The sequence below is a fragment of the Lissotriton helveticus genome, chromosome 7, assembly GCF_964261635.1.
Source record: "Lissotriton helveticus chromosome 7, aLisHel1.1, whole genome shotgun sequence".
In the NCBI taxonomy this organism is placed as follows: domain Eukaryota; kingdom Metazoa; phylum Chordata; class Amphibia; order Caudata; family Salamandridae; genus Lissotriton; species Lissotriton helveticus.
The window spans coordinates 654,091,281-654,114,774 of record NC_136068.1 but is presented as its reverse complement, the minus strand read 5'-3'; positions in this window follow the sequence as shown (position 1 = coordinate 654,114,774).

Here is a 23,494-nt window from a genome sequence, read left to right as displayed (position 1 = left end):
AAAACCCAGGGTGCAGGAGGTTGATGTCAACACCATAGGGAACCAACTGCACATTGAAGTAAAGGAAGTATTACATGCTATAGACTGTACCCTGAAGAAAAAGGCGCCAGGACCCGATGGTGTTCCTGCAGACGCCTTTAAATGCTTCCCTAATTTTTGGTCAAGATTACTTTGCAGGGTCTTTAACGCCTTAAACCATGATAATATTCCCGAAACATGGAAAACATCTATAATTATCCCTGTCTTCAAAAAGGGAAATAGGCAGGATCCTGCATGTTACAGACCAATCTCACTGATTGATTCTTCAGTTAAGATATTAGGGAGAGTTATACTAGTAAAATTGAATGAGTGGGTTACAGAGAATAGTATTTTGACAAATGTGCAATATGGTTTTAGACCTAAAAGAAGTACCCTGGATCAATGTCTTAATCTTCACTTGCTGATCGAAAAATATACTAGGGCCAAGGAGGGGTCCATGTACCTAGGCTTCATGGACCTCTCCTCTGCCTTTGATTTGGTCAACAGATCAAAGTTATGGTCAAAATTACTTGAAATGGGCCTGGATAGGACTATAGTTAATTTATTGGCTGACCTCCATACTGGCCTCACTGCAAAAATTAGAGTTTCTTCGAGTGGAAGGTGTACCGACGCTTTTGCTTCTGAAAAAGGAGTCAGACAGGGGTGCATATTGGCACCCCTGTTGTTCACATTATACGTGAACGCCTTGGAGCCTGCTCTCAGGGTCGTGACCCGCGACATTCCGCGTGCGGGGGAACAGGGGGTTCCTGTTCTCCTTTACGCGGATGACGCGGTTCTTCTGGCACGCACCGGGGTGGGGTTTCAACGACTCCTGGATGCCTTTGACTCTTTCATGGGTTCACTTGACCTGAAAATAAATGCTAAAAAATCTCAGGTTATGCTTATGGGCAGGGCAGCCAGGAGACCTTTTCACAAAATCTTTCTTTGCGGACAGGAAAAGCTTGTTCGCGTAACCTCCTTTCCCTATTTAGGGATTACCTTTGATGAGAAGGGTAACTGGGGTCCCCATGTTAATAATAGAGTAACCATGTTGCTAGGACATCTGCAGCCCTTCAGGGGTTCTCTAAAAAACTTGGGGGTAGGCCAATTGCAGCTGTTATTAAAATCTATAAGGCCAAATGTATCTCAGTGGCATCATATGGTGGTTCATTATGGGGATATAGGGGAGTGGAACGTTTACAGACAATAGAAAACAATTTTTTTAGATCTGTTCTTGGCGTCCCACAGTCAACCCCGTCTTACACCGTCCATATGGAATTGGGGGAAAGCTACATCACAGACCTGATAAAAACAGCACCTTTAGTTGCTTGGTTGAGGTTGTGGCTCAATAAAGAAATTCCTCTAAACCATATTATATTGAGAGACTGCTTGTCTTTGGACAAAGCTAATAATATTAGTTGGTTGACTTATATCAAGGAAACTTTTTTGAGGTTGGGAAGGCCTGAGCTTTATACTGTAACTGATTCTATAACATCCAAAGATATTGTGTTTACAAAACATGCAATGAAGGAGCTCCTATCCCTGGAGAGGGAAGGATTTGAACTGAAAAAACCCTGTGTCAGGGCCAGTTTAATACTGTCCATACCTAATGGCCCAGAAAGTTACCTGAATATCGTGACCCATCCATACCACAGGTTTATTTTAACTCGTTTTCGTTTTAATTTGATACATTTTAATCTTGGTTTTTATCCTGTATGGAGTACCCCAGAAAAGGCGCCACCATGTTCTTGCGATCATTTCTCCGAACAAAATACTATGCATTTTGTAATGTTTTGCAGTCACTACATTGATGCTCGGAGAATGTTCCTTGTGCCTATACTTAAGGAAGCTGGATTTATCCTAGTTAAACCTGCTCTTATTTTTTTACAACTGTTACAGACTCCCAGGATTATGTTTCATGTGGCTAGATTTCTGATGAGAGCTATTAGGAGCAGGAATATTAGATTAAAAAATGTGTCTACCTCCCTTTGTAGCACGGATTGTGCACTCTAATTAGGCTATTTGTAATTATATCGGGACTGTAATTATAAAAACCATTGCAACAGGGACATTGGTGTCGGTAACGATCATCTTGCTGGGGATTTTTTCTTAACCTTTTCTCTTTTTTAAGCTTTTTGCACATTAGTACTTTGCACTTTATACTTCGTACCTGATATGAACTGTATTATGGCCTATGATGACTTTTATCTTGTTGTACTTTAACTGTTTTTAACGTACGTAATTCTTGTATTTGTCTTAATGTAATATGTATTTTGTCATTGTCTTTGTATGATATTAAGTTATCGCAATAAAGTATTTTGACTGACTGACTGACCTACAGCGGAGTTATTCTTTTGGTTTCTTCCTCTCTCCCCCCATTCTATTTGGACTACGTTACACAGACTATCTGTATATGCAATAAAACAACACTATTGCACGCTATATCTGGCCTCCTTGCCTGATTTTCCAGCCAGCCGACCGCCCACGATCACATCTGGTGTCAGAAGTGGGATCGCCTGGAAGCATGGAGGCCGCGGTCAAAAGGATGGCTGAGTCCCAGAAACAGCTGGGGAAACTCATGGAGCGGTTCCTAAAGACCGCGGAGGATGACCGTGGCCAATTGCACGACGTCCTTAAAGGACAAGGGGACTCCCATGATCAAGCAATGGGGAAGCTCATGGACGCCCTGGGCCAACAGAGACCGATGACCTCCCTCCCATCTGGCGTTCTACAAAAGCATGTTCCGGGGGAAGACCCGGACTACTTTTTTACTAACTTCGAGAGGCTAGCCCAGGCCGCTGCATGGCCGAATGATTGCTGGGGCCAATATCTTGGTCGTTTGTTGACGGGAGACCTACAGGCTGCATACCAGCAGGCCAATATACAGGGCAACACGCCATATGCCGATATCAAGAAGTGTATCCTGGAACGTCTAGGCATAGACGATGAAAGATACAGGGTAAAGTTAAGGCAGATCAGAGAAGGACCCCAGGAAACCCCCAGAGCTCTGTCCTTCAGGGTTAAGGACCTAACCAACCAATGGCTAAGACCCGAAGTCTCCACCAAGCAGGATATCCTAGAGAAGCTGTACCTCGAGCAATTCCTGGCATCCCTACACCCTGGCACCCAAAGGTGGGTGAGACAACACGCCCGCCTCACGTTGGAGACAGCAGTAGAGATTGCGAGCGCCTATAACAGGGCTCAGGAACTGCAACGACACAAGGAAGAATACCCGCTCAAACCACATGTCCCTGCAGGCGTCCGACCCCACCGCCCCTCGTTGCCACGAAGACCAGAACAGCCTCCCGTCATACCTGCCCCGATCCTGTACAGACCGACCAGTTCAGGGCCCCAGTGCTACAGTTGTGGTGGATTTGGCCATTTTGCACGGGTTTGCCCTCACAAAGACGAGCCCATGGAAGTAGGCTTGGTGCACAACTACCTATGCTCTCCTCCGGATCTGGCACCTCCCCCGTTTCGGTGTCCAGTGATCATTAACGGACACGAGGTCCTGGCCCTAGCGGACACCGGGTGTCGCCAGAGCGTACTTAGGCCACAAGACCTGTCCTCTCCGGTTGACCCTCCTTCTGGCATGGTTGCCATACAGTGTGTACACGGGGACACTAAGAGGTACCCCACCACCCGGGTACATGTTCAACACCCTAAGGACCCCGGTACCACACTCACTGTTGGTCTCGTACCCGCTCTCCCAGAACAAGCCATACTAGGAAGAGACTACTCTGGCCTACCCCAACTTCTACAGGACCCCACCGATTCCCTAACCAGGTGGTGGGAAGAAGCACCATATCCACAGGGATTGTCTCCACCAGCTACAAACACCAAGGTTCGCAAAACACAAACCCAGAAGAGGAGAGGAAAGAGGGAACACACAGAGGTATACCTTACAACGCCAGAAGACCACCCCTGGCAGACCGACAGAGAATTCAGGACGTCACAACTGGAAGACCCCCACCTGCAAGAGGCGTGGGGCAGAGCCCTTGAACACGAGGACCCCCTTAAAGTAGGTCCATATTTTTTTAAGAAAAGGGGTTTGTTGTACCGTAAGGGAGGGGCCCAGCAAAATCCCCAACTCCTGATCCCTGGACCCTTCCAAGACAAGGTCTCTACCTGGCCCACAGTAACCTCCTGGGGGGCCATTTCGGTGACGAGAAAACCAGCCAAACGGTATTGGAGAAGTTCTACTGGCCTGGCGTTTATCAGCGTATCAAAACATACTGTCAGGAATGTCCAGTGTGCCAGAAACACAGTACATACCGACCCCTTAGAGCACCGCTACGACCTCTTCCTGTGATAGACGTCCAGTTCAGCCGCGTAGGGATGGACATCATCGGACCCCTACTGCCCTCCAGAAGTGGTTGTCGGTATGCCCTGGTACTTGTGGACTACGCCACGCGTTTTCCTGAAGCCCTGCCCCTGCGTAAACCCACTACCCAAAACGTCGCTAAGGCTCTCATATCCGTATTCTCCAGGGTGGGGTTTCCCTGAGAAATCCTGACAGACCAGGGCACCCCGTTTGTCTCTGCACTTATGAAGCAGGTCTGCTCCCAGCTGGGCATCTAAAAAATCCGAACATCGGCCTACCATCCGCAAACAGACGGATTGGTCGAGTGGTACAACGTCACCCTAAAGCAAACATTAAAGAAACTGTTGGGACTTGAAGCCAGACGGTGGGAAGAGATATTGCCGCTTGCCTTGTTCGCCATCCGTTGCAAACCCCAAAGTAGTACCGGATATTCCCCTTACAAGCTCCTGTACGGACGGCCCCCTCGCACTCTGTTGGACATGGCTCAAGAGGCGTGGGAAGCAGAGCCAGACCGCACCCGTCCCCTTCCTGAATATGTCGACAACTTAAAGACTCACCGAGCGGCGATCCGAGATATAGTCCGTCAAAACCTGGAGAACGCCCAGCTTGCCCAGAAAGGGCAATACTACAAGGGTACGAAACCCCGAGAGTTTTTCGTAGGTGACCTGGTTCTCCTGATGATGCCGTCCTCAGACCAGAAACTATTGGGCCAATGGCGGGGCCATACACTATCCTGCGTCAGGTGACCCCTGTCACGTATGAACTAGAGCTGGATTCCAACCGTGGCACGACTCAAATCTATCACGTGAATCTACTCAAGAAATGGGCAGGACCACGTCCTGTCCTCTCCGGCTCTACTTCGCATCTCTCTCTCTCTTTTGACCCATGCCTGGACACCGACCTGACAGCCACACAAATACAGGAGATACAGAGCGTTCTATACCCCCTGCGACAAGTGTTCTCCACCTCACCCGAAAGGACCACTGTTACAGAACACGTCATCCAAACTGAACAAGGGAAGACTGTCCGACAACGACCATATCGAGTGCCCGAAGCCCGTAGAGAGGTGATACGGAGGGAAACGGAACAGATGCTGAAGATGGGGATCATAGAACCCTCGGTGAGTGACTGGAACTCCCCCATCGTCCTTGTCCCGAAGCCTGACGGGTCGGTCAGGTTTTGTATTGATTTCCGGGAAATCAACAAAATCTCCACCTTCGATACTTACGCCTTACCACGTGTCGATGAAATGGTAGAACGGATAGGGAAGGCGAAGTATATCTCCACATTGGACCTTTGTAAAGGGTACTGGCAGATACCCCTCAGGACCGAAGATAGAAAGAAGACAGCCTTCTCCACCCCTGATGGGTTGTTTCAGTTCATCGTCTTGCCTTTCGGATTACATGGCGCACCCGCCACGTTTCAACGAGCAATGAATCTCGTCTTACGGCTGCATTCCCATTATGCAGGAGCCTTTTTAGACAATATCATCATCTATAGTAACAGTTGGTTCCAGCACCTGGAACACCTGCAGAAAGTCGTCACGTCCCTGGGTTCTCTTGGATTCACCATCAACCCCGCCAAGACCACCCTTGCTTCAGAAAAGGGGGTGGTGATGAACAGAGTGTCTGAATTAAGCAGACCACTCTTACCCAGTCCAAAGATCAGGGCTTGATCCATCACCGTTTTTTAGCTCACTGCACCATCCCAGCTCAGAACCTGGCTACATGCAAATTAGTCTGTTCCTGTCCCAGTGCATGATGGGAACAGGGCAAACCAAACTACCAAGCCAATTCTTATACTGGGAAGGAAACAAGCTTCCGGGGACCGGTTTCTGGCATTTCAGCCGTCGTCGGCCCGGCTTGCTTGAATCCTGATGGTGCAATGAGCAAGGGACTCACATCTGAGTATACCCTTCCACGCTTATGGTGGACAAAATGATTCAGAAAAGGGGGTGGTGATGAACAGAGTGTCTGAATTAAGCAGATCACTCTTACCCAGTCCAAAGATCAGGGCTTGATCCATCACCGTTTTTTAGCTCACTGCACCATCCCAGCTCAGAACCTGGCTACATGCAAATTAGTCTGTTCCTGTCCCAGTGCATGATGGGAACAGGGCAAACCAAACTACCAAGCCAATTCTTATACTGGGAAGGAAACAAGCTTCCGGGGACCGGTTTCTGGCATTTTAGCCGTCGTCGGCCCGGCTTGCTTAAATCCTGATGGTGCAATGAGCAAGGGACTAACATCTGATTATACCCTTCCACGCTTATGGTGGACAAAATGATTCAGAAAAGGGGGTGGTGATGAACAGAGTGTGTGAATTAAGCAGACCACTCTTACCCAGTCCAAAGATCAGGGCTTGATCCATCACCGTTTTTTAGCTCACTGCACCATCCCAGCTCAGAACCTGGCTACATGCAAATTAGTCTGTTCCTGTCCCAGTGCATGATGGGAACAGGGCAAACCAAACTACCAAGCCAATTCTTATACTGGGAAGGAAACAAGCTTCCGGGGACCGGTTTCTGGCATTTCAGCCGTAGTCGGCCCGGCTTGCTTGAATCCTGATGGTGCAATGAGCAAGGGACTCACATCTGAGTGTACCCTTCCACGCTTATGGTGGACAAAATGATTCAAAAAAGGGGGTGGTGATGAACAGAGTGTCTGAATTTGTCGTGTATTCCTATAGGTTCTGAATCGATCCCCCTATTCCTGACCCTATTCTGGTTAAACTAACTATCAAGTTAACTAACAGTCAGCCCATGAGGCAAGAACAGCCCCCATGATGCAGATACCGTTATCTGATGCAGTCACACTACGGCACAGGAACGTGTTATCTGATTAGGTCATAACGCTTGAGATCTAATTAGACAAGCGACATTCCTCCAGCCCCTGATAAGGCATACGACGTTCTCATAACAAATCAAGCCTATGACAACCTGGAAAATCCGTGCGGCCATTGTTTTGATTTCACAGAGAACTTTAGTAAAGAATGTGCTAACGAGCAAGTCGTATGACATCTTTATTGACGTATCTATGTCCATCCTTACGTCAATCTCGGCACCTTTAAGGTATAAATATTGCCGATCTTGCCCTATGCAAACACACGCGTGGTGACGAGACGGAGCAGCCATACTTGCCGAAGCCCAGAAGCAGAGCAGACCCCGCTGGCAGCAGCCCCGCCTTCCTGACGCGCTGAGAGACGCGCTGCTATCTCCTGCCGAGAGACCCAGCACCGGCGCTTCCGGGCAGCCCTCGCAGGCAGCCTGGAATATCGAGAGCAGAGAAAGAGATACCATTCCTCATTCATCCTAACTTCCAGGTACAGAACTGAATAACCCCTCACAGAGAATTCTTTAGTTATTCACTTGGCAAAAACAAACTTAACTTAAACTGTAACTTTCTATTCCCGCCCACGCATTAGACTTAGGTCAGGTACACGGGGTAGGCGTATTTAGAAACACCAGTTGAGTACGTTTAGTCAAATGTATATGTGTATGTAAATATATTTTAATCATTTTAAACATCATATGGCTCAGAAACCATATCAATGTTTTACAGTATTATTTTATACTATTGCTTTTAATGTATGCACTTTACTTAACTATAAGTATTGCAATAATATCGATCCATTTCTCTTGTACGAGAAAAGAGACTGATCAATAAATAACACCTTTTTATTGAACACGCCCGTCTCTCTTCCTTTTCTCTACAATCTGTTGAGACTAAGAATGCACGTACTGACTGAGTAAAATAATTGCCTTGTGCTCACACGACTCTCGAGATTGACTCTTGATTAGGGGAGAGCAAAGTTGTCATGTTCTATGGTTGTCAGAAACTAAATCCCTTCTTGTCTAATCAGGGAAGTTAATTCCTCCTTGAACATTCGAGAAAGTTTCTAGCGAACTCTGAGCTACGCTGGCAAACCCAAAACTTAAGTCTAGTATCGACAGTAGTAGACCTAGTTAACGTCTGGCCTAGGCCTTTACTGCTGTAGGTATTATTCCAATGCGCAGAGCCTATTGGGAAAATAGGAGCTACACTACATGGCGCCTAACGCGTTTGGAAAGGGCGATAAAACTAACGTAAGACATTTAGAGTAACTCAGTCGTGCTTTCTCACTCAGACCCCTTTTCCCAAATACTCCAAAGACGTCTGGAGTGGGTGAAAGGTAATATCCTCCAAAACCTCGCAGGAGGGAACTCCTATGTATGGTTCTTGGTATAGTCAACGTTGAAGGATACACTGTTCCAAAATATTGTGCATCTAATCTCTGTTTCCATAAGAAACCTGATCTGCAAACAAAAAGAATAACCTTTCTAACAGTAAAATGTCAGAAAGTGATGAAGAAAGAGAGGCAGTTAGATTAGCAACTGAACTCGCAGATGCTGATGCTACCATGCAAGCAGCAGACGCGGATATAATACTCATTCCGGTCATCAAAAGGAGATCTATAACCTTAAAACTTATAGAAAATGGACTGACACCTAGAGGTGGCACAGTCATATTCGTAATTGAGGCACACGAATATCGGCAGACAGAGGTATATTATTCATGGATACATTTTCCAGCAGCAAATGCTGTAACAAAGTACTTCCACTATTACAAAATAGAGGAACCTCCTAATGAGTACACTCCTTTCGAGGAGGTGGAAGTACCACTCAAATTCCAAGAGCATTTGCTCTTATTTGATGGCGCCCTAAAACACAATAATCACATCACCAGGCTCGGTCCTTTAGGTAGACCAGGAGCAACGTGGCCGGTCTTAGCCGGATACACACCACACCCAGACATCGAAGGGATGTCTACAGGAGAGCTGTTAATACAGCTAAAACAATTACTAAAAAGAGCACGCCAAGTCCAAAGACAAGGAACCTGCTCAACAAAAAAAGAAATTACAATTTCCAAAAAAGAAGGTAGCCAGTATCAAGGTAGTTAACAATGCCGAGGATACTGAGGACACAACTGAAAAACGGAGAGTGGGCTCAGACAATGCTAGACAGCGCAGCAGAAATGAGCATAGCTCGCAAAGTCCTTATGAATCATCTGGAGACAGTGGACACAAATGAATACCTTCAAGTGGAAACTGCAGACACCAGAGTTAGCAAACCCCACAAGATATACGAGATAACATTACGTATAGAGGGAGATAAGACTTGGAAAATAAGGGGACTATTTTGGGATAATCTCTCCAAGGGCTATGATATCCTTCTAGCTGAAAAAGACTGGCCACCAGAGTTTGTCAGGGAGTGCCCTCATGGCGAAGAAGTAATTATGCCTGCCTTCTCGAATCAAATCCCGATTCATAAAAAATATACACTTGCCAGAAAGTGGGCAGTGGCTCTAGCACCTGCTTTATATAAAAATCATGTAGGATGGGATGAGGATTCTCCTCCTCACAAAATCCAGTTAAAATCACAACCTACTGCACAAAGGCAGTACCCAATTAAGCAAGAAGCTAAAAAACAGGTAAATGAAATACTAGATCAGCTAGAATACCAGGGGGTGATTGAAACTTGCACCTCACAAATGAACAATCCTTTGTTTCCGGTCTCCAAACCAGACAATTCATATCGTCTAGTTTTGGATTACCGACACCTTAACACATGTTGCAAAACTTTTGCAGTGCAAAACTCACACAGTGCTGCACTAATGAATAACATAGTGCGCAAAAAATACAAAACTACCTTGGACATCTCCAATGGATTCTTTTGTCAAAACATAGCACCAGAGAGCAGATATTTAACTGCATTCTCAGTAAATGGCACTCAAAAACAATTCTGTCGGTTAGCCCAGGGGTACAAGAACAGCCCGGGGGTATTCTCAGCGAGAGTAACAGAATTACTACAACTATATGATGATGAAGCATTATCTTATGTCGATGACATTTACTTAACAGATGATGACTTGGAGACTCACTTGAAAAGAGTGAACACCATAATACTTGGGTTCGCTGCAGAGGGTTACAAATTCAACTTTAAAAAGTCCAGAATTGCCCATCTGACAGTCCTATTCTTAGGATATGAGTTATCAAGTGAAGGTAAAAGCCTGGCAGACAATTTCCTAGAGAAATGTGCCGTAATCCAAGCTCCTAAAACACTAAAAAACCTACAGTCAATTCTAGGCTTCCTAAATTTCGGAAGAACATACATTGCAAATTACGCAGAAAGGGTCAAACCCCTTTATGATCTAAATAAACCAGACTTTAAAAGATCCAGTTGGACTCAAACACACACTGAAATTTTGAGATCCTTACAAACAGACATGCTAATTAAAACAAAATTAGAAACACGTGATAACACACGCAATCTTGTGATTCGAGTCATCCCAGGGAGATGCGGATTCACATACCTGACCTCTAATGAGGGAGAAAAGGTACCAATTGCATTCAAATCACACTTGTACACAGAGGCTGAACAGAAATTCAGTAATACAGAAAAAATCATTCGTGCAGTTCAAACCGCAATAGCTGGAGAAAAAGACATAGCTGACGGTAGACATATCACTGTCAGAACAGCAGAATCAGCCTTTGAGGCACTAACAACACCGTGTAATTTACCAACAACAACATTGAATCCGGAATGGATACAATGGGTGAATTCAATCACAACGGACAAAGTATACTACTACTTTGATCCAGAACTAGAAGAATTAAAAAATCTAGAATATGAAAAAACATATCCTCTGCCAATCGACATTCTGCCTCTACGACATTACGCCTGTGTAATCTATACAGACGGACATGCTCAACCCTCCGTTTGGGGAGAACAAGCATACAACCCCACATGTGAGATTACAAAAGAAGTGTGGCGCGGAGGTAAACTAAGACCTCTATTAACAAAATCACACTCAGTAGAAACTAATTCAGAACAACAAACTGAAATAATAGCTTTGAAAATGGCGCTAGATAATGCGGATCGCGAATTCCCGACACTTATAGTGTCAGATTCATATTACTGCGTCAAATCATATAACAGCGATTTGCAGACATGGATTCAAAACGGTTACAAAGATGACACAGATGCACCAATAAAGCAGAAACTGCTCTGGGAACAAATAGCTCTTTTTCAAAAAGAGTTACCAAAGACTCACGTGACACACTCACTGAGTCATCAGCGTGATGGCGTTCACGTTGTAGGGAATTCATTGGCTGAAACAGCCGCAGCGGCAGCCACTAAATCGGCTCCCGTAGTTCGAAAAAAGCGTACATTAAAATACATTGACGGTGAAACATTGCTGGCGGTGAAAACGTCATCAAAAGGCGACTGCTCAGCGTTACCGATCAACTATCCACTCAATTATACATACATAATCGATGCAAACTCCGTCCCTTTTGCTCGAATCCCTGGAGTGGGGGATAGAGTGATTCCAAACATGGACAGGAGAAGCTTGTTAATCGCAGACGCACATATGGGTGAGGGTCTTGGACACCTCAAACTAAAAGATTCTCTGGAAGATTTACAGTCACGGTACTGGTGGCCAGGCATGAGCCTACATCATACCATGTTTGTAAAAAACGGCCCAAATTGCAACAGAAATCGCAGTGGGGAGAGAAAAAACATAAAACGGTGGAATCTGACTGCAGATAACATCACCAGTAAAAAGAATGGCTTGCGATTAACATATACAGGCTAGTTTCCACTTATAATGTAGATCCTCAGCACTCGGCTGAAGTCCGGACAGTTATACAAAGATTTGCGAGTCTAAATGGCATATACGCTAAGAGCATGCTACGTTCGACCATTGTTTTTACTCAGGCACACCAGCCTGGGGGGAAACATGGCCAAATGAGCACAGCCCAGCGGGAATCTTCTCACTTCCTTCCTGAGGGTACGGGATGGTGTAAAGAAAAAACCAAGGCAGAAAGCAATCTATAATAGAAAGGATATTAGGTTCGGGAGCTGGGTGGGTCAAACATCTAATAAGTGTCCAACGTAGTCTAAATAACTTGCCAAGAAATTCTCTGAAGGGATTCAGTCCGTACGAATTATTATTTGGAACTAGAATGATTATCTCTGACCTCGACAGTCAGACTTCAGTGGTTAAAGAAAAAAGCTTTGATGTCAAAGACCGTTTGACTATTTTGCAGGACTTAAACAAAACAAGAAAAGACCTGAGCAACATACAGTTGAAACAACAGCCAACAACCACTGAAGAATCACCACCTGTCCCAGCAAGACCTGTCTGGATTCCAAAAGTCTGGGATCTAGTCAGGGAGAAGATCGCGGTAAAGAAGGAATTTGGGCCTTCTTACAGAAAAGCAGTTCCTGTCTTGTCTGTCAACGGGACAAGATCAGTTGTACTACCGCCACTTGCTGGTAAAAAGGAGAACCGAGTTGTATCCATCGACCTGGTAAAACCACAACATGTGGCCGATAACAAACAGTAGGCCAAGTGGACTCCCAATAAGTAGCAGAACACCAAGGTTTGCTACCAGTACAGAGGTCCTATCGAAGAGGCTCATCACATTCGAAACGCCTACAGAAGAACAAGAAGGACTATGCAACAATGCAATAGAACTCAGACCTCTGAAAACCCAAATAAAAACATTTAGCAGAGACACACCAATCTACAATGAAGTACCGAGTGACAATGCAAGAAACAAAAATCCTGAACCAATTGGAACAATTGACAGAACTGCATCCGGCTACTTCATAAACTTCGATGATTCCTCTGAAAGCCTCAGTGAATCAAAGACACAGCCATCATCAAAATCCTTTAAAGACAAAGCTAAGGAACTTTTGAACCAACTGAAAGAAACATATCTGATTTCTCCATGGATTGAATTTTGGGTGGGTTTTGGTGCATTTATCCTCATACTTTGGCTCATCATGGTATTAACTTTGGGACGCTTCATTGAGGGAAAATATGCTAAAATGGACACAGCAAGTCAGAACATCAACTTGGTCCTCAAACCACACACATCTTCACACGTCGAGAAAAGAGAACTTTCTTCAGCCAACTTCACAGCCAATCCTATACCTGGTGGGGTAGCCTGGGACAACACTGACTATGAAATTTATGGTCCGGTCGAGATCCTGAAATATCCACACCAAATCAAGATCTCCTTGAGTGACTTTGCAAAACCAAACTCATTTGCTGATGATTGGGACTTCGAAAGCATTAATAACATGATGTCGGACTTAGTAATGTCTGCTAAATTTATAAAACATGATTATTTGCAAGGTTCTACAAATTATGATAGTATGTATTGCTATAACCACTATGGTAACCATTTTTTGCATAAATCTGCACAACCTAGAAATGTTTTAAATTATAATCAATGGGAACATTGTGCTACACCTCCAAAAGGGAGCTCAAGAACAGTTTATGACAAATATTCATATTTTTCAGGTTTTAACATAAGTAATGCTGAAACATTTTATTTTAAATTGTCAAACAAGACAGGGATGAAAACCATGATAACCAACACAAAGTTGATATATTCAGATTCATTCTTCGAAAAAATGAATACTTTTGGATTTGATTATTGGGACAAAAATGTTGATTTGAAAAGTGTTTGGGGTACAAAAGAATGGCAAGTACAGGGTTTAGAAGCTTTGTTTAGAGCCTGCATGATCCCAGAACAAATGATATTTTTAAATGACACTGTTCAACAAACCACCTGTCTTGGCTTAGCCAAAATCAAAGATTTAAATAAACCGTCTATTCCAAAGCCAATAATGTTTAGCAATAGCTCTGATACAGATGAAGAGATAGACGTAAACCATATATTAAACCAAAACAGAACACATCCTGATTGGAAACAATGGTTGATCTGGCCCACAGATACAAATAACTGTCAAGACAGATTCCTGAATAAAACACAGGGGTTCAAAATGACCAGGCCAGACCCTAGATATCCCCAAAGACATCACCCAGGGATAATAACAACCTACAGTGTGGGCAAATTATGCCTTCAATGGCTACAAACTTCCACACTGCCTGAAATTAAGCAACACCTAACTTTACTTACTGATGGTGCTGACTTGCGTGATTTCATAATGGGACCACGCAAACAGCGTCAAAAGCGTTTCATAGCAGCCTCTGTATATGCAGCATACAATGAGGCCTGGAAGGTTACTCAAATTGAAACAGCAGAAAGAATACGGGAAATTGACCGTATCAATTTGGAAAAATCACTTTCTGTAGTGGACAATGGGTTAATGACTCTGTCCTCCAGAATTTTTTCATTGGACAGCATTGTGTCTTCAGCAATCGATATATTATCGCAAGACTTACTGTTATTACAACATGGTCAGTCACAATTGCGTTCTATTGTACAGCTTGGCTGGACGTTACAAAATCTGCGTTCAGGCTATGTGCCTTGGCGTTTAATCAACACAACGTCACTATTCCAAATCTTTAACCTTACTGATAGACAAATCGGTATGGCGCAAAAGGGTGCTGATTATACAATCTTGAGCATTGAAAAACTAGAAAGATTACCAATGACAATGTCAGAACGACCTGTCAGTGAATGGATAATACACGGAATCATAAATATTCCAATCTCAACCTTCAGGTTTCAATACTGCCAAAAATATATACAGGCTGGCATGTACGAGAAATTGGGAAAGGGGTACCTTAAAACAACTTGGAACCTGCCCTATTCACATGCATGTGTCAGTAATAAAGGACAGAAAGTGTTTCTTAGTGGCAACAATTGTGCTATGTCACTAAGCGGCACGCTTCTGTGTAACGGAATTAGTTTGCATGGAGCCTGCAACTGAAATAGAACCATTCTTTCAGGGACTCTATAATGGGAGTTACATTCTTATTGTAGACCGCAGATGTTGTAGTCTTATGCCCGGGACTCCTTATCTAGTCACTACGACTGCGAAGGTCAAGTGCTGTGGACGTTCTTTGTTCCCCAGCTCCTTTCCAGACAGGGAGGCAAGGGCATGGCCCAATTTGAAAATTACTTCTATTCGAATAGATACTTTAAGCAGAATGAAAACAGTGCTTCTTCAGACGCCTACAAGGCTCACGTCATCAAAAGAAACGTATGATCTACAAGTCGCAAGGACGACTGCAGAGATACATACATTATTATCAACTAATTCCCCCATACATTTCGCGGAAATCCTGAGCGAAATCTTAAATATTTCTGATACCACTGGGGTCTCAAAGGTATTTAAGACAGTATTTTCGATGGCATTAACACCATTCAAAGCCATACTGGGTATTTTTCCAGATTTCGTCCATTCGATTTTTGGCGTACTTCCCCTGATCCTGGGACTAATTGCAGGAATCCTATTCTTAGTCCGTATTTTTCGTTATGGCAACCCATGTCACAGATCAAACTCTCGCGACAATGGAAGATACGATCCTAGCCATTGGATACCGGGACCGGATATCAAAAATCCTGGGACTCTCCCGGCTTAGAGACCTGAACATGACTTGGTTTCTATCATTTCGACCAATGTGGCAAAGGTGTGTTTTACCTGTACTAAGGTGTCTGCTATGCGGAGAAGAATGCGTGTTAGACACCTGTCTGACGCTACAATCGGATGCGCCAGTGGATGCAGATACATTGTTGGTTCCTACCAAGGTTCACGCTTTGTGCTGCCCTCAAAGGCTGCCAATCCTGATGACGGCATTCGTGGAATCTTCACCACTACGATTGAAGAGTAGTGAAGTTCAAGATGAAAGCAGCATCGATCAGGTACGACCTTCTGTCAGCAATGCGAATCAGAATGTCAATGGAGACAATCATGCGCACGAATGCATGGTTACACCTATTTCCGACTTAGTGGAACTTTCCCATGAAGCTGTTGACAGTTTTTTCGAAAGCCTTAATGATATGATGTTCTCTCCAGAACAGAAATAGAGACTTTTGAGCAAGCTCGCACACGGCGTTCCCTGAATTCGGCCTTCAACTTTAAAAATAAAGTCACATGAACAATTTTTCCCACCAGTTCACGGACAGCAATTTTTTAGCAGCCCCAAATTATTTTTTACAAAATTTTCGGGACACTTATCTTCTGCTTAAAGTAAGAAACTATTCCTAGAGAACTAAGATTTCTATTTTTAGATACTTTATAAACTTTAGTTGCCCGCTGGTATGTTCATAAATATTTTATTATGTGATGAAATGGTCTCGGACTTCCTTTCTGTATAGCCATATTAAGAGCCATTTCATGTGTATTTCTCAAATACCTAATAAGCAATAATGCATACAAATGCGTGTTTACTTTTGCATTTAATTCATAGCTTAAGTGCATACAATATATATGACTGCAATTTTTCAGTATATTTGAAAATTTCAAAATGCTTTTATGTATTTTGGGGTGGTAAGGTATACACTATTCTCTATAGTATGTTGTACTATGTTATACTATGCATAGATTAGTAAATATGACCATAGTTAGCGTGGAGTGGGTGTCGTGTATTCCTATAGGTTCTGAATCGATCCCCCTATTCCTGACCCTATTCTGGTTAAACTAACTATCAAGTTAACTAACAGTCAGCCCATGAGGCAAGAACAGCCCCCATGATGCAGATACCGTTATCTGACGCAGTCACACTACGGCACAGGAACGTGTTATCTGATTAGGTCATAACGCTTGAGATCTAATTAGACAAGCGACATTCCTCCAGCCCCTGATAAGGCATACGACGTTCTCATAACAAATCAAACCTATGACAACCTGGAAAATCCGTGCGGCCATTGTTTTGATTTCACAGAGAACTTTAGTAAAGAATGTGCTAACGAGCAAGTCGTATGACATCTTTATTGCCGTATCTATGTCCATCCTTACGTCAATCTCGGCACCTTTAAGGTATAAATATTGCCGATCTTGCCCTATGCAAACACACGCGTGGTGACGAGACGGAGCAGCCATACTTGCCGAAGCCCAGAAGCAGAGCAGACCCCGCTGGCAGCAGCCCCGCCTTCCTGACGCGCTGAGAGACGGCTGCTATCTCCTGCCGAGAGACCCAGCACCGGCGCTTCCGGCGCACCGGCGCTTCCGGGCAGCCCTCGCAGGCAGCCTGGAATATCGAGAGCAGAGAAAGAGATACCATTCCTCATTCATCCTAACTTCCAGGTACAGAACTGAATAACCCCTCACAGAGAATTCTTTAGTTATTCACTTGGCAAAAACAAACTTAACTTAAACTGTAACTTTCTATTCCCGCCCACGCATTAGACTTAGGTCAGGTACACGGGGTAGGCGTATTTAGAAACACCAGTTGAGTACGTTTAGTCAAATGTATATGTGTATGTAATAAATTTTAATCAATGTTTTTACAGTATTATTTTATACTATTGCTTTTAATGTATGCACTTTACTTAACTATAAGTATTGCAATAATATCGATCCATTTCTCTTGTACGAGAAAAGAGACTGATCAATAAATAACACCTTTTTATTGAACACGCCCGTCTCTCTTCCTTTTCTCTACAATCTGATGAGACTAAGAATGCACGTACTGACTGAGTAAAATAATTGCCTTGTGCTCACACGACTCTCGAGATTGACTCTTGATTAGGGGAGAGCAAAGTTGTCATGTTCTATGGTTGTCAGAAACTAAATCCCTTCTTGTCTAATCAGGGAAGTTAATTCCTCCTTGAACATTCGAGAAAGTTTCTAGCGAACTCTGAGCTACGCTGGCAAACCCAAAACTTAAGTCTAGTATCGACAGTAGTAGACCTAGTTAACGTCTGGCCTAGGCCTTTACTGCTGTAGGTATTATTCCAATGCGCAGAGCCTATTGGGAAAATAGGAGCTACACTACAAATTAGGCAGACCACTCTTACCCAGTCCAAAGATCAGGGCTTGATCCATCACCATTTTTTAGCTCACTGCACCATCCCAGCTCAGAACCTGGCTACATGCAAATTAGTCTGTTCCTGTCCCAGTGCATGATGGGAACAGGGCAAACCAAACTACCAAGCCAATTCTTATACTGGGAAGGGAACAAGCTTCCGGGGACCGGTTTCTGGCATTTCAGCCATCGCCCGCCCTGCTTGCTTGAATCCTGATTGTGCAATGAGCAAGGGACTCACATCTGAGTATACCCTTCCACGCTTATGGTGGACAAAATGATTCAGAAAAGGGGGTGGTGATGAACAGAGTGTCTGAATTAAGCAGACCACTCTTACCCAGTCCAAAGATCAGGGCTTGATCCATCACCGTTTTTTAGATCACTGCACCATCCCAGCTCAGAACCTGGCTACATGCAAATTAGTCTGTTCCTGTCCCAGTGCATGATGGGAACAGGGCAAACCAAACTACCTAGCCAATTCTTATACTGGGAAGGAAACAAGCTTCCGGGGACCGGTTTCTGGCATTTCAGCCGTCGTCGGCCCGGCTTGCTTGAATCCTGATGGTGCAATGAGCAAGGGACTCACATCTGAGTATACCCTTCCACGCTTATGGTGGACAAAATGATTCAGAAAAGGGGGTGGTGATGAACAGAGTGTCTGAATTAAGCAGACCACTCTTACCCAGTCCAAAGATCAGGGCTTGATCCATCACCGTTTTTTAGCTCACTGCACCATCCCAGCTCAGAACCTGGCTACATGCAAATTAGTCTGTTCCTGTCCCAGTGCATGATGGGAACAGGGCAAACCAAACTACCAAGCCAATTCTTATACTGGGAAGGAAACAAGCTTCCGGTGACCGGTTTCTAGCATTTCTGCCGTCGTCGGCCCGGCTTGCTTGAATCCTGATGGTGCAATGAGCAAGGGACTCACATCTGAGTATACCCTTCCACGTTTATGGTGGACAAAATGATTCAGAAAAGGGGGTGGTGATGAACAGAGTGTCTGAATTAAGCAGACCCCTCTTACCCAGTCCAAAGATCAGGGCTTGATCCATCACTGTTTTTTAGCTCACTGCACCATCTCAGCTCAGATCCTGGCTACATGCAAATTAGTCTGTTCCTGTCCCAGTGCATGATGGGAACAGGGCAAACCAAACTACCAAGCCAATTCTTATACTGGGAAGGAAACAAGCTTCCGGGGATCGGTTTCTGGCATTTCAGCCGTCGTCGGCCCGGCTTGCTTGAATCCTGATGGTGCAATGAGCAAGGGACTCACATCTGAGTATACCCTTCCACGCTTATGGTGGACAAAATGATTCAGAAAAGGGGGTGGTGATGAACAGAGTGTCTGAATTAAGCAGACCACTCTTACCCAGTCCAAAGATCAGGGCTTGATCCAACACCGTTTTTTAGCTCACTGCACCATCCCAGCTCAGAACCTGGCTACATGCAAATTAGTCTGTTCCTGTCCCAGTGCATGATGGGAACAGGGCAAACCAAACTACCAAGCCAATTCTTATACTGGGAAGGAAACAAGCTTCCGGTGACCGGTTTCTGGCATTTCAGCCGTCGTCGGCCCGGCTTGCTTGAATCCTGATGGTGCAATGAGCAAGGGACTCACATCTGAGTATACCCTTCCACGCTTATGGTAGACAAAATGATTCAGAAAAGGGGGTGGTGATGAACAGAGTGTCTGAATTAAGCAGACCACTCTTACCCAGTCCAAAGATCAGGGCTTGATCCATCACCGTTTTTTAGCTCACTGCACCATCCCAGCTCAGAACCTGGCTACATGCAAATTAGTCTGTTCCTGTCCCAGTGCATGATGGGAACAGGGCAAACCAAACTACCAAGCCAATTCTTATACTGGGAAGGAAACAAGCTTCCGGGGACCGGTTTCTGGCATTTCAGCCGTCGTCGGCCCGGCTTGCTTGAATCCTGATGGTGCAATGAGCAAGGGACTCACATCTGAGTATACCCTTCCACGCTTATGGTGGACAAAATGATTCAGAAAAGGGGGTGGTGATGAACAGAGTGTCTGAATTAAGCAGACCACTCTTACCCAGTCCAAAGATCAGGGCTTGATCCATCACCGTTTTGTAGCTCACTGCACCATCCCAGCTCAGAACCTGGCTACATGCAAATTAGTCTGTTCCTGTCCCAGTGCATGATGGGAACAGGGCAAACCAAACTACCAAGCCAATTCTTATACTGGGAAGGAAACAAGCTTCCGGGGACCGGTTTCTGGCATTTCAGCCGCCGTCGGCCCGGCTTGCTTGAATCCTGATGGTGCAATGAGCAAGGGACGGTGATGGATCAAGCCCTGATCTGTTGACTGGGTAGGAGTGTTCTGATTAACTCAGATACTCTGTCCATCACCACCCCCTTTTTGAAATATTAAGAACACCCTTGCAGCACAAACGGTGAAATATCTCGGATATCGCCTAGGCGAAGGTCTGATAAGACCCCAAAAGAACAAGATCGAGGCCATACATACTCTCCCCTTTCCACAGACCCGAAAAGACCTCCGGGCCTTCCTGGGATTCTTGGGCTATTACCGAAGGTTCGTTCCAAACTTTTCCCAAAGAGCAGCCCCCCTTACCGATCTCCTCCGGAAAACCTCCAAAACGGAAGCTGCCCTCAGAAACCCCACTCCCCTACTATGGCAAGCCTTCACTGACCTAAAGAACGCCCTGACTTCCAGTCCCGTATTGGTAAGTCTGGATTATACCCAACCATTCCTTCTCCAAACAGACGCTTCAGACCAGGGCTTGTGGGCTGTTCTATCCCAAAAAGACCACCAGGGAAACGAAAAAACCGATTCTCTACCTCAGCAGGAAACTGTTCCCAAGAGAAAAAAACTATGCCGTGGTGGAGAAGGAGGCCCTTGCCATCAAATGGGCCGTCGAAAGTCTGCGCTATTACTTGGAGGGCCGTGATTTCATCATATATACGGATCATGCACCCTTAGAGTGGATGGGTCAAAACAAAGGGCGGAACGACCGCGTCCTCCGTTGGTTCCTATCACTGCAGCCGTATCATTTCAAAACTCTCCATCGAAAAGGAACCCATCAGGGCAATGCGGACTATCTCTCCCGATACCCCAGATCCCCTACCGGTACGAGAAAGACAGCTAGGGAAAGGGGATGTGAAATGGCCCCTCGGGAGGCGACCCCGCGGACACCATCACGTAAACCGTCAGGGCTACCACCCCTCAGACATTCACCTTTCCTGGCGGATCATTCAGAAACAGCGTCCATGACAACGGAAACCCCTCCCCTCTCTATTTTGCCGGAACCAACCCAGGGAAGCTGAGAGCCGGAAGCACATCCGCCTGACCCCGGAAGTCCCTTCTCCCCGCCGCCGGCAACAGACAGAAAAGACGGAAGCGGGAGACCGGAAGGCGTCGGAAGATCGTGGCAGGAGATTGCGACTGGAGCGGAGGAAGAGAGCGAAGCAAACGGCGAAGCAGACGAATGGTTCGAGGACTGGTGGAGTCCCCAGGAGGAAGCTGAAGAGCGGCCGCAACTCACCGGGAGAGTTGCGGCGGAGCGTGTGAGTAACACCTAGCCTCTTTGTTGCACCTTAAGTGCCTGTATATAGTGTAGCGCGTTTTTTCTTTCTTACTGAGCACATTTTAGGCACGTTAACCCTGCTAGCTCACTGTAAATGCGTGTAAAGCACCTTTAATGTATATAGCCCTGAAGTACTAACTACCCTTTCCCAACACGTGTCACGCTGCTGCCTTAGCACTTTCAATCTCCATCCACACCCCAGCCGTCCTAACCCTCCTTTTCCCCGCTCTCCTCACGGTACTCTTCAATCCCCTCACGACCGGTGTTGGTATAGGATCTTCTGTTCCCAGTACGGTGGGACTAACGGCTCCTTTTCTGTTTCCTCTTACTGCCCTCCGGAGAACTCCCCAGCAAGGAGCGGACATCTCTACCCATCCGACCCGGACCTGCACCCCAAGACCCGGACCGGCAACCCAAGACCCGGATCCCTCAGAGTCCTCCCTCGCCTTACCAAACACCTACAGCGGAGTTATTCTTTTGGTTTCTTCCTCTCTCCCCCCATTCTATTTGGACTACCTTACACAGACTATCTGTATATGCAATAAAACAACACTATTGCACGCTATATCCGGCCTCCTTGCCTGATTTTCCAGCCAGCCGACCGCCCACGATCACAGTCCTGCAGGGAATATCCATCACACTTACATAGGGACGCATCCACCAGCCTACACCAGACATTAGAGTCGGTTAGCAGCAAATGAATTTGATTAAATCTGAATTTGGTCAAAACCCAGCGATGGAACGGGACTGTGACAACAGTGAGGTACGGTTAGATAGAAAGAGACGAAATTGATAAATAGTGTTCCCTTACTGATAACTTCCTTAGTTGAACCGCCTCCCGCTCCATTTCTCTGTTCTTAATAAAATTGGCCTTGACCCGCTCAGATCTGCTTTTACCAGACCCTCTGGATTAGTGAAGATTTCTGGACGCCCCAGTTCCCTAGAAATATTTTTGATATAGGACATCCACTGAATACTTTTCATATTCTCCAGGTGCATGCAATCCTTTAAAATTGCATGATTAAGAGTAAGATGGGGATTCAGCCAGGTTTTTATCCACATCAGGATGGGGGCCATATTTATAATGTCACTAATGTAGCCCATCCCAAGCTCTTGGTGGGTAGCGAAAGTAGCTGCCGATTGGAGTAGGCCTAAGAGAGCGCATAGGAATGAATTCTCCTCTCTTTGTATGGCTTCAGGATGTTTGTGTCCCCATATAGTGGCCCTATATCTTGCAATTGCAACTGTTTTAGCTCTATAAATGGATAAGATGGCTTCAGTTGGTTTTCCCCCTAGGCGTTTGGCAAAGCCCAGTATGGCTGCTGAAGATCTTTTCATTGCATTAGCCTTTGCCGAGAGTTGAGGGGCCCAGGTACTTTTGTCATCAAATACCACCCCTAAGTAGGTGAAAACCTTAACTCTCGAGATTACTGACTCATTACAGTAAAATGTTTTGACAATATTGTTGTTCCTTCCACCCACTACCATAACATGCAATTTTCCAGTGTTTATCATTAAGTCAAGTGAGGACATAAAAGCACCAAAAGAGGTCAGTAGTCTTTGTAGGCCTAAGGGAGTTCGTGCCAGTAAAACGGCATCGTCCGCGTAGAGGAGTACTGGTGAAGAAATTCCTCCAAAACGCGGTACATCTACAGTAGCCCTGCCCAAATATTCTTCCAGGTTATTAATATAGAGCGTAAATAGCAACGGGGCTAAAATACACCATTGGCGTACCCCTCTTCCAGACTTGAACTTTGCGGTACAGTCACCCTCTTGAGTCATTCTTATTGAGGCATTTAGATCAC